Genomic DNA, 12667 nt, shown 5'->3' on the forward strand with positions numbered 1-12667 from the left:
TTTTTTCTTCGTTGGCGTTCCCTTTTAATCAAGCAAACAAACTTGTCATCAAAATTGCATTGCATTGGTCCAATGATTAAATAAGAAACATTTAATGAGATTTGCAGCTTTTTAGAGATTTCAATATTTCATGAGCAAGAAACATTTTATAGGATTTGCAGCTTTTATTGTCCGTATATACCACTTTAATACTTTATGTTTCTTTTCTAATTCCTTTTATTGTTTCCCCTGGAATAGTTTGTAATGCACTACTTGTTTCTGCATTGTTGTTTTTGTACTCTTTTAACTCCACAGTGGAGTGAGAAACAATAACAAGCTAGTGTTTCAACAGGATACAAGAGCTCTTTTTCAGTGGCCAAGTATAAATATGGAATTCTGGTCAAAGAATATTTTGATAAATCCAAGAATTTATAGATATAAACTTGAGCTTCGATCTATAGTCAATTCCTTTAAACTTTCAATTTATGAGGATAATACTACACGAATCAAATTTTATTCAAATCTAAACCCACTCTCCACCTCATTTAGTTTTAGCAAATAACGTACCAAGTATACGAACACATCATTTAGTAAGTTGATTTGATGAACCTATTTGGCAGAAGCCCTAACAGGAGGCAAATATGTTAACTATCTGGAACAAGTAAACGTGCAACATGATCAAGTGCTTGACCCTGTGAAACATGCTGCTCATTTTATAATGTGAGCCGGATTTATTATCCTCAAATGGTGGATCTTTTTAGCACTAAACTCATTAGGTGGATAATTTTATCATGGCAAGCTTCAAAATGGACTAATCAATCTAACAGATCAGCAAAATTAACAGATCAGCCATGAATGGCACAATGGTATACTTAGGCATCAAAATGCACAACTAGTCAATAACAAAGTTGTTGGAAAAAGTGATACATATCACAGGCTGACCAATTCCCCAGAGAAAAAGAAATTCTATCATATGAATTTGATCCTAATATTTCCTTCCAAGCTTACAAAATTAGATCTGATCAGATGACAGATTTACACAAAAGTGAATTTTAAGTTGTTAGGAATTTACACAATCCTTCAAGTGTGGGTAGAACCCTGTATGCTGTCCAATTTTGGGGCACCCTTCTCTGACTCTACTGTAATCACAAAAAGAACAATTTTCTCCTGCAGAAACATAACTAATAAATTTAGTATGTTAGTGTAAAACTTGTAGATGAAAAAGGTAGGATGGTAAGCTTACCCAATGTATCGATGAAATACAATGTTAGCTAATTAAAAATTGACTTTAGCTGTCTCCTTAGCGACTCTATCTCCTCCATTTGTTCCTGAAGAGAAGGGGCCTCCAAAGGGGAGAAAAAAGTTAGAACATTCAACGAAAAAGAGAAAATTCTTTCTTATATTTGTGAGGCACACACATTTAAACTGGGAATTCCTCAAGTAGAAAACATCAAAAACACATTAAGGGCCCTTTGTCACAACTATGAATTTCCTAAAATCACTGCAGGCGGGTTTAAAAGAGTTAAAAGTTTTTCTTAATTGGTGGCAAAGTACATTAAAAAGTGCGTTTTTTTTTTTTGCATACCAAAAGTTTGACTATTGGCCTCTTAGTAAGTTAGAAGAAACTAACTAATTTATAGATTGTAATATGGTACTTGAAAATAGAATTTATGACATGTTGTACACATCTAAAAGAGTATTCATAAGCATTTTCAGAGATACGTAATGTCAACAAACCTTCAGGCTGAAAAAAAAAAAAAAAAATTATGCCAACAAAACCTATATATCAATTCAAATGTTTTAAATAATAAAATCTCTGGTAAAAGGTTGGTGTGCAGTGCATGTGTCCTGGAACTGTTATATACATTGATATAACATACTTTGCTTATGAAAATCGAAAGCACCTTATGTAATGCCTTCTGCCATAAATCTGACCTTTCCTGTAGTAAACACCATTCCATGGCCATATCATACTCAATTAGAGATCAAAGAAGGCAGCTATTGAGATCAAAAAGCTCTCTCCTCCTCTCACAAAGCTCATTAGAGTTGCGAATTAAACATGGCTTTGTCTCTGCAATCGAAACTCAGTCTTGGGAACTTGCCTCAGCTGGTTACCTGCCCGGTTCCTAAAAAATTTCTCCGTCGCTTCGCAGTGCCGGGCTTTACCTGACTAGCACCCCCTAATTTCAATTTCTGGATTCGTCCCTGCTCGCTACTCAATGACGATCAACCACAGTTGCTTCGTTGGCCTTCAAAGCGTAGAGGTATTTCTATGCCACAAACTCATTGATCTGACATGGCTCATTTTGCTCCAAATCTCATGAATATACTTGTAGATGTATGTTGGACCCAAAATCTTCAAAGAAGAAAACTTGGCCTACAAGTATTGATGCAGACTTCAGAATCAGACTCAAGATCGGTTAGATGGGCTTGCGCTATGATCTTGGTTTGTTTATGAATGGCGGGTAGGGATACTGCAAAAGATACTCCGACGGGTAACTGCAAAACATACTCTGACGCTCAAGTCAGTTTCTGTCTTAGTTATGTATCAGCTTTATTTTCATCGTCCAGTATTTTATGTTCTATTATTCTTCAAGTTCTTCTAGCCTTTATTACATATTCCATCCACGTCCCGGAGTTTTTTGTGGAAATATAGGCACCTTGCTCCTTCTTAAATTTATAAGTTGTACTACCCCATTTAAGGAAATTAATTACATAATACTTTTTCGTGTTGGACATGGATATTTCTGTCCTTTCTTTTTGGTACATGGACATGCGTATTTCACTTCTAAGTAAAATATTGATTTTCATAATACACCTTTTGAACTCAGTGATAAAAATTGAGTTAATTTTTCACCTTAATTTTTAATTTTTTACAATGTCAAATCTCAATGTTTTTCCATCACAGGTTATGATAAAGAATAAGCATGTGTGTCGCACGTGACCTATTTTTCATAGAGTTTTTGGTGTCTCCTGGCCTAGATGAAATACCAAATTGTCTTTTTTTTTTTTTTTTTGTCCTTTTAGGTCTTTCTCTTAGGTCAATTGGCTAGTTAAAAAATGCCTAAAATTACCCTAAATTCCATTTTGTATTTTTTTGGGCCTAAAAGTACCAAAAAAACTCCTTACAAAGTGCTTATTTTAAGAGAAAGTGTGACGGAAGATGTCGGGTGTGACATTACAAAATTATAAATTAAAATGACATATTGACTTAATTTTTTAAGTTATATGGTGAATTAAAAAAGAGACAAAATTAACTCTAAGGTGTTGAAGAAGTTGGTTCGGAGGTGTAGCTGTAAACCCAGGCACCCGAGTTCGAATATTCAGCTCGACTCTTAGAGTCATGCAGCAAGGGAGGTAAAATCCTTTGTGAATCCCCTAGACCTGACGTGGATGTTCTGCCTTTAACCGGCCCAAAAAACTAGTTTAGTGCGCGAAAGATGACCCATGACACCCTCGGTTACAAAAAAATAAAAAAACTGTTATTTACACACCCTTTAAAAAAAAAAATTGTAATTAATGCAGATTAATCAAAGCAGCAAATAGCATACCAATAACGCCTTCGACAAAAAACCATACATCTACTTCATCCTCCATTCCTCCGTCCTCACAATAATTGCTCTCAGACCACCACCTTGTCTCCTCCGTCCGAGTCATCATTTCTTTTATTTTTTTCTCCGTATTTTATGTTGGATTTACATGTGACCAATTCAAGGTGAAGGTGGCCTACTCAACTACGTACCCCACCCCATGTCCATTTGATCTATTTACATGCAACATTCTTGCAGTATTTTTTTTTTGTTCGAACATTTTTACAGTATATACCATTGGACAAAGACAGAAAGAGATAATAAAAGTGAAAAAAAAAAATAGTAAAGGCTTGAGATTTTGAGAAAAAATTCCTGAGTACTGAAAAGTAACTAAGGGTCAGTAGTCAATTTTTTTTTTTGGTCAAAGTTCAGTAGTCAATTGATTCGGTAAAAGTCACATGGCTGCACATGGCTGCACAATGCACAAAAAAGGTCACGTGTCAATTTTCTTTTTTAAAGTTTACATAAATGTTAGACAATTCGTATGATACAAACGTACGTATAAGTATTAAACAATTACAATAATGTTTGTCTGTATAACTATGTAATTGTAATCGTTGTATAGTATAACTGTTTAAATCTATATTTTTTTTGTTATATACTTATACTCTTACTTTTTGTCTTTTTATTTGAAAATAAATATTTTTAATCAACAGACAATTATTTTATTATTGAGTGAAAGATGGTGTAATTGTTCTCCTTTTAAAGAAAAATATGATGTAATTGTTAATAAAATATTTGGACTGGGGTTTGTCTCCCACGGATGCAAAATGTCCATGTTTTAGTATATGAGGAAATTACAGATTTGGTACACTTATTTTATACCTAATTCAATTTTGGTCCACGATTTTTTTTAAGTTCTGTTTTGGTCCACTAATTGTTTCATTTGTTCAATAAAGGTCCAAATTTGTGACTTTAAATCCTTTGGATTGTGTTTTCTTCAATTATAATTGAAGTATAAGTTATATTTCATCATTTCTTAGTCATAAAAATAAATTTGGGGTATTAGAATCTAAGAGAATTGAGATTGAGTGAAGTTTGAAAAATTGGCAGTTTCGGATACCTTACTTTGGGGTCAATTATCTTGAGTTTTAGAACTCCAATTTAAATGATCTTTATATGGTTGTAAAGAAGAAATGCATAGCTTTAAAATAAGTATACGTTTGCTGAATTTGGGTGAGATTTAATAGGGTAAAAGACAGATCAATTTGAGAAAACAAATCTGGATCTTTATTGAACAAATAGAACAATTAGTGGATTAAAACAGAACTTAAAAAAGATTGTGGACCAAAATTGAACTAGGTATAAAATAACTGGACTAAATCTGTAATTTTCTCTTTAGTATATTTAACAGTGTCAGAGGAGTGACATATGGAATCACTCTTCAGGTTTTTCATTAGTGCAATGGAGTTGGGTGGATGGTTAAGCTAATATGGATGATGGTCTTTCCTTATATTAGTTTTGCTATTTTGATGTGAGGAGTTTTTCTCTCTAGTTTTCTACTTTTTGGTTTGAATGTTTGATACTCGTACTCTGCGCGCCTTTGTGGCTTGGTTTTGTTTCATGAAAATGCAGTTTTTTCCATGCCAAAATAAAAGTGTTAGAAAAGTTAAAGAGGACGGTCCATTAATTAAATTCTCATCGTGGTGCGGACAAAACATTTAGGAAAATATTGACATGGAGTTTGTAATTAATAGCCCTAAAAAATAAAATGAAAAATTAGTTTGGTATTTGAAAATGACAAAAAGTTTAAAGAACAATATATGTGACTATGTGAGTGTGATAATATTTTTTAGAAAAATGATTTCTAAGAAACTTGGACTAATTGTTAATTTGTTAGAAATAATTTTTTAAAACAATATTCTTGTCCCACTCACCGACTCACATATATCATTTTCTTTTTATTTTATTTGTATCTTAGAATTGTGTTCGAGTTACATGCAAGGAGTAAAATTTCAGTTTCGAGGAAATTTTCGATGGAAATTTCGATTAAATTTGATTTCGAAAAAATTAGACAAAAACGCCAAAAATTGCTATTAAAATACGAAAATTTTGAATAAAACTTGACATACCATATGTTTATTTAACATATTATCTACTACTTTGATAAAAAATATTGAAGAAACCAAATTATACAATAGGTTTCATGTGATATAAGATGAATATAATGCGCGCTGGAGGTAAATACTATTAAATAAAATTAGTATAATGAATAAATAAAATTAGTATATTTTTTTATACTCTATAATCTATACACTAACCATAATATTAAATCATATATACTCTATATATCCTAATACTCTTTATATTCTTTAATCTATGCATTAAACCTTATATACGCTATATTTGTTACAATATAATATAAGATATTAGGGTATAGGCCCTTTAGGGTATTTTTAATTATTTTCTATATATAAATGTATTAAGGTTTAGGGTTTAAAAACAACTAAACGAAACTCCAAAAGAGCAAAACCAAACCTCAACCCCTTTTTTTTCTTTCCAATTGCCCAAAGACTCCAAATCTAATCAACCCTAAAGCCTTTTTTTTCTTTTTTCTTTCTTTCCTTCCTTTTTTTTTCTTTCCTTTTTTTTCTGTCCTTCCTTTTCTTTTCTTTTCTTTCCTTCATTTTCCTCCTTGCCCGTGACTCTCTCTTCCCTCTTCCCTCTCATTTCTCTTTCCTCTCATTTCCTCCTTGCCCGTGACTCTCTTCCCTCTCATTTCTCTCTCCCAGCCTACACTATTGTGATCTCACATCCCTCTATCTTCTTCCCCACCCAACAGCAGCCCCCACCCCACCTCTCTCCCCCAACCCAGCCCATCCCCGACACACCCCCGGTCCCCCGCTCACCAGCCCCACCCCACCTCACCCAGCCCCAAGCCGATATTTTCGGCAAAATTTCTCAAAATATTAACGAAAATATGTTGGTATTTTGATAAAATTTCTCCTTCTCTAAAAAATGAAATTTTCCTCGTTACATGTACATCAATTGTGAACAAATTTGCTAATTATAGCATTATTTTTACATTATTTTAAGCATATTATGAGAGAGAAGTCATAATGTGATGATTACGTCAATTGTGAACCAATTGACACATATATATATATATATTATTTTAAGCATATTATTTCAATATTGAACCAATTGAGAGAGAAGTCATATTTTAATCAATTATTTTAAGCATATTTTATTATTTTAATATTTTAACCACTAACGCAATAAACAATTATAGAATTCATTTGAGAAGGTCTAGATCTAACGCCTCTCTCCCCTAACCCAGCCCATCCCCGACACACCCCCGCTCACCCAGCCCCACCCCACTTCACCCCACCCCACTTCACCCAACCCCAAGCCGATATTTTCGGCAAAATTTCTCAAAATATTAATGAAAATATGTTGGTATTTTGATAAAATGTCTCCTTCTCTAAAAAATGAAATTTTCCTCCTTGGTTACATGTACATCAATTGGGAACAAATCTGCTAATTATAGCATTATTCTTACATTATTTTAAGCATATTATAAGAGAGAAGTCATAATGTGATGATTACGTCAATTGTGAACCAATTGACACACACACACACACACATATATATATATATATTATCTTAAGCATATTATTTAAATATTGAACCAATTGAGAGAGAAGTCATATTTTAATCAATTATTTTAAGCATATTTTATTATTTTAATATTTTAACCACTAACGCAATAAACAATTATAGAATTCATTTGAGAAGGTCTAGATCTAACGCCTCTCTCCCTCAACCCAGCCCATCCCCGACACACCCCCGCTCACCCAGCCCCTCCCCGCCTCTCCCCCCAAGCCAGCCCCACCCCACCTCACCCAGCCCCAAGCCGATATTTTCGGCAAAATTTCTCAAAATATTAACAAAAATATGTTGGTATTTTGATAAAATTTCTCCTTCTCTAAAAAATGAAATTTTTCTCCTTGGTTACATGTACATCAATTGTGAACAAATCTGCTAATTCTAGCATTATTTTTACATTATTTTAAGCATATTATGAGAGAGAAGCAAGGAGTAAAATTTCGGTTTCGAGGAAATTTTCGATGGAAATTTCGACGGAAATTTTCGCGAAAATTTCGATTAAAATTTCAATTTAGATAAAATTGGACAAAATGACGAAAATTGCTATCAAAATATGGAAATTTTGAATAAAACTTGACCATATGTTTATTTAACATATTATCTACTACATTAATAAAAAACATTGAAGAAATCAAATAATATAGTAGATTTCATATGATATGTGGTGAATATAATGCGCGCCGGAAACAATACTGTTAAAAAAATACTTCACTAATTAATAATTACATAATAAAATTACACGAATAAATCACCAATGTGGCAATAGAAAGTAGCAAGCTTACTCAAAGGGACTTGTAAATGGTTTTCGATAATTAAATTAAGCCGAATTGGGTTAAAATAGAACCAATCCGATGGCAGCAGCGGCGACAACGGTTTACCTAAAATTTCAATTTTACAAATTATCAAAATTAGAAAACCAAACATTAAGGAAATTAAACTTCATGATAAGGGGATAAATTTCTTTTTCATAATTTATGTTTACAACTAAACGAAACACCAAAATGACCAAATCAAACCCCAAATAAAATCCCAAACCTTTTTTTTTTTTTCTTTCCAATTGCCTAAAAACTCCAAATCTCAATCTACCTTAAAAAAAAAAAATAAATTTCTTTCCTTTTCTTTTTTTTTTTCCTTTTCTTTTCTTTTTTTTTCTTTTCTCTTTTTTTTTTCTTTCCTTTTCTTTTCTTTTTTTTTTCCTTTTCCTTTCTTTTCTCTTCTTTTTTTTCTTTCCTTTTCCTCTTCTTCCCCCAGTGGTCTTCGTCTTCCAGTGGCTTTCCTCTTTTTTTTTTTTTCTCCAATTTTTCTTTTCTTCTCCCTTCACCAATTTTTCTCCTCCCTTCATAATCTCTCTTTTCCCTCTCCCTCCTCCCTTCCTAATCTCTTTCTTCCCTCTCCCTCCCCGGATCTCTTCTCTCCCTCCGACTCCGACTCCGACGACGACGCGCCTCTGTAGCTCCCTCTCCGATCTCCTCTCCCGCCGGCGACGGTGTTCTACCTCCCCTTTCCCTTCGGTCTCTGCCTCCCCTCTCTCTCTCCAGTCTCTACATCGAAAATTTCACCAAAATTTCGAAGATTTTGAAAAATTTCGACGAAATTTTTCGAAATTAATTTGGTATGGTATTAAAATGTTCATACCCCTAAAAATGAAATTTTACTCCTTGGAGAGAAGTCATAATGTGATGATTACGTCAATTGTGAACCAATTGACATATATATATATATATATATTATTTTAAGCATATTATTTTAATCAATTGTGAACCAATTGAGAGAGAAGTCATATTTTAATCAATTATTTTGATGCATTTTTTATTGTTTTAATATTTTAACCACTAACGCAGTAAACAATTATAGAATTCATTTGAGAAGGTCTAGATCTAATAATTCATCAAGATTTGTGTTTCTCTTACAATCTTTTATTCAATTGCAAGCAATGGGCAACATCTTCTCAGTCGCATTTTCAGGCGATGGCATTGTTTCTCGCTGCTGGGATTCAATTAAGCGACGAGCAGAATATGTTCATAAGCTCGAAGAAAACCAAGAAGCTCTGCAAACTTCTCTGCGAGAATTAACAGCTATAAAGAATGGTGTGAAGAGAAGGGTTGAGGTCGAGGAGCAGCAGCCATTCATGAAGCGGTCAGAGCATGTGCAGTGGTGGATTTCAAGGGTGGAAAGTACAAAGGATGAAGTCAATCAAGTTGTAACCGATGGCAGCCAAGAAATTGGGAAATTATGTTGTGGAGGTTACTGTTCAACAAACTACGTGTCCAGCTACAAGTATGGAAAACACGTGGCCAAGAAGTTGCTGGAAGTCGCTGATTTAAAGAAACAGAGCAAGGAAGATTTTGCAGAGGTCACAGAAAGAGTAGCTGCTCCTGTAGTCAATCAAGTAGCTGTTGAGCCTACTGTGGGCATGGAATCCATGCTTGAAAAGGTTTGGAGACTCATTGAAGATGATCAAGTGGGAAAAATTGGCTTATATGGGACGGGTGGAGTGGGCAAGACCACCCTTCTAAAACAAATCAATAACAAGTTCGTCCACGCTCTTCATGATTTCAATCTTGTGATCTGGGTAGTGGTTTCTCAGAACCACAAACTTGAAACTATTCAAGATGAGATTGGTGAAAAGATTGGGCTTTCCAGTGATGAATGGAAGAAAAAAGAGCGGCATGGAAAGGCTCAAGACATCTTCAACATCTTGAACAAAAAGAAGTTTGTGTTATTGTTGGATGATATATGGGAGCCAGTTGAAATAATCCATGTAGGGGTTCCTATTCCTGATGATCAAAACAAGTCCAAGATAATCTTCACAACTCGATCCGAAGATGTATGCTCATAAGATTAAAGTGGATTATTTAGCATGGAACAAAGCATGGGAATTGTTTCAGAAGAATGTTGGGACAGAAACACTTCTTCTTCATCCAGAAATCCTCAAACTTGCTGAAATAGTGGCAAAAAAGTGTGACGGTTTGCCACTTGCACTAATTACAATGGGTAAGGCCATGGCTAGCAAGAAGACCCCTGAAGAATGGAAATATGCAATTGATGTTTTGAAGAATTCTGTCTGGGAGTTTACAGGTATGGAAAAGGTGCTGCGCCTATTAGAGTATAGTTATAATAATCTACCAAGTGAGAAAGTTAAATCCTGCTTCTTATACTGTGCTTTATTTCCAGAAGATTTTCTCATAGATAAAGTTGAATTGTTATATTGTTGGATGTGTGAGGGAATACTTGAGAAATATGGTAATGTAGACAAAGCGAAATATGAGAGTTATGATATCATAGGCACTCTTCTCAATGCATGTTTGTTGGAAGCGTATGATGAACGTCTGGTAAAAATGCATGATGTGGTTCGCGAGATGGCATTGTGGCTGTCTCGTGATCCAAAGAAAACAAACAAGAATTTCCTTGTGGAATCAGGTGCCAATTTGAGTGAAGCACCGAATGTTGAAGAATGGAAAGGCGTAGAAAGGGTGTCACTAATGAACAATCATATTGAAAATTTAGTTGGAAGACCAGAATCCTCTAATTTGTTGACCTTATTTCTTCAACAAAATAAATTGAAGAAGATTGGCGAAACCTTCTTTGATTCTATGCCTTCTCTTCAAGTTATGAATTTGTCTTCCAATTGGGATTTAACCCAACTACCATCTGGAGTTTCAAAACTTGCTTTTTTACACCATTTGAATTTGTCAGAAACTGGTATAAGAGAGTTGCCGATGGAGTTAAAGGCCTTGGTAAGGCTAAAATACTTGAACTTGGAGTCTACGCAGAACCTTGAATTTGTTCCACCGCATATAATATCAAGTTTTTCCATGCTAAAAGTTTTGAGAATGCTGTATTGTGGTCATGATGACAAATGTCCTTTTGACAGTGAAAAAGCAATGTTGGATGAATTGCAGTGTTTGAAACACCTAGAGGTCTTGACTTTGACCATAAGAAGTGCCTCTTGTTTCCAACAGTTATTTAGCTACAAGAACTTAGTGACCTGCACTCGAGAGCTCAGCCTCCAACTTTCCGACAAAACGAGGTTTCTTGATATATCATCATCTCTGGCCAATCTTGATTACCTTGGAATTGAATGGTGTACTGATTTGGAAGAATTGAAGGTTAATTGGGAAGCACGAGGTCCTAATGATCCTCGCGAATCGATGACGATAAACCAAAGTTGCTTCGTTGGCCTTCAAAGAGTAAGTGTACTTAGATGCCCAAAAATGAAGGATCTGACATGGCTCATTTTTGCTCCAAATCTCATCAGTTTATTTGTACAGCACTGCCCAAAAATGGAAAAAATAATGAGTTTGGAAAGATTGGGTGGAGTGGCAAATGAGGTAAAAGAATTGAACCCATTTGCAAAACTTAAACAGTTGATTTTGAGCTATCTACCAAAGTTGCAGAGCATATATGAAGGTGCCTTACCCTTTCCATATCTGAAGGAAGTCTACATTAGAGATTGTCCAGAACTGAAGAAGCTGCCACTGGACTCAAGGAGTGCCCAAGGATGCAATCTCATCATCGAAGGAGAGGAAGAGTGGTGGAATGGGTTAGAGTGGGACGACCAAGATGCTCCAAATGTTTTCCTTCCCACCTTCAAACCTATTGAGTAAAGGCAGGCAGCTGAGCTGGTGGATCCCACTTGCAGTTGCAGACTTGCAGGTAGCCACTTAATTGTCTGAATTGGGTCACTTCCCATGCTACAAAATGAAATTCATCATATATGTATTATTCTTCTGCACGAACACCTCTTTTCATTCTTTTTTTTAATTATTCTTTTTCTTTTTATGGATAAAACGACGTTGATGTTATTGAACTCAACCATCTCTCTATCCCTTTTGGATCCGGATCCCTCATATATGGTGTGTGTAGTGTGTAGATTCTATGATAGGACCCAATAAATTATGTGTAGATTAAATAACACTTTTTTAATATCAATTTTTTTTCTTCGTTGGCGTTCCCTTTTAATCAAGCAAACAAACTTGTCATCAAAATTGCATTGCATTGGTCCAATGATTAAATAAGAAACATTTAATGAGATTTGCAGCTTTTTAGAGATTTCAATATTTCATGAGCAAGAAACATTTTATAGGATTTGCAGCTTTTATTGTCCGTATATACCACTTTAATACTTTATGTTTCTTTTCTAATTCCTTTTATTGTTTCCCCTGGAATAGTTTGTAATGCACTACTTGTTTCTGCATTGTTGTTTTTGTACTCTTTTAACTCCACAGTGGAGTGAGAAACAATAACAAGCTAGTGTTTCAACAGGATACAAGAGCTCTTTTTCAGTGGCCAAGTATAAATATGGAATTCTGGTCAAAGAATATTTTGATAAATCCAAGAATTTATAGATATAAACTTGAGCTTCGATCTATAGTCAATTCCTTTAAACTTTCAATTTATGAGGATAATACTACACGAATCAAATTTTATTCAAATCTAAACCCACTCTCCACCTCATTTAGTTTTAGCAAATAACGTACCAAGTATAC

At 34.4% G+C, this 12667-nt stretch overlaps 1 pseudogene; it reads left to right on the forward strand.

The window, feature by feature from the left end:
* The first annotated feature begins 9111 nt into the window (after positions 1–9111).
* Positions 9112–12112, forward strand: LOC147273092 (putative disease resistance protein At5g63020 pseudogene; annotated as a pseudogene).
* Positions 12113–12667: the final 555 nt, after the last annotated feature.

This window comes from Dryas octopetala, chromosome 9 (genome assembly GCF_963921425.1).
Source record: "Dryas octopetala chromosome 9, drDryOcto1.1, whole genome shotgun sequence".
Classification (NCBI taxonomy): domain Eukaryota; kingdom Viridiplantae; phylum Streptophyta; class Magnoliopsida; order Rosales; family Rosaceae; genus Dryas; species Dryas octopetala.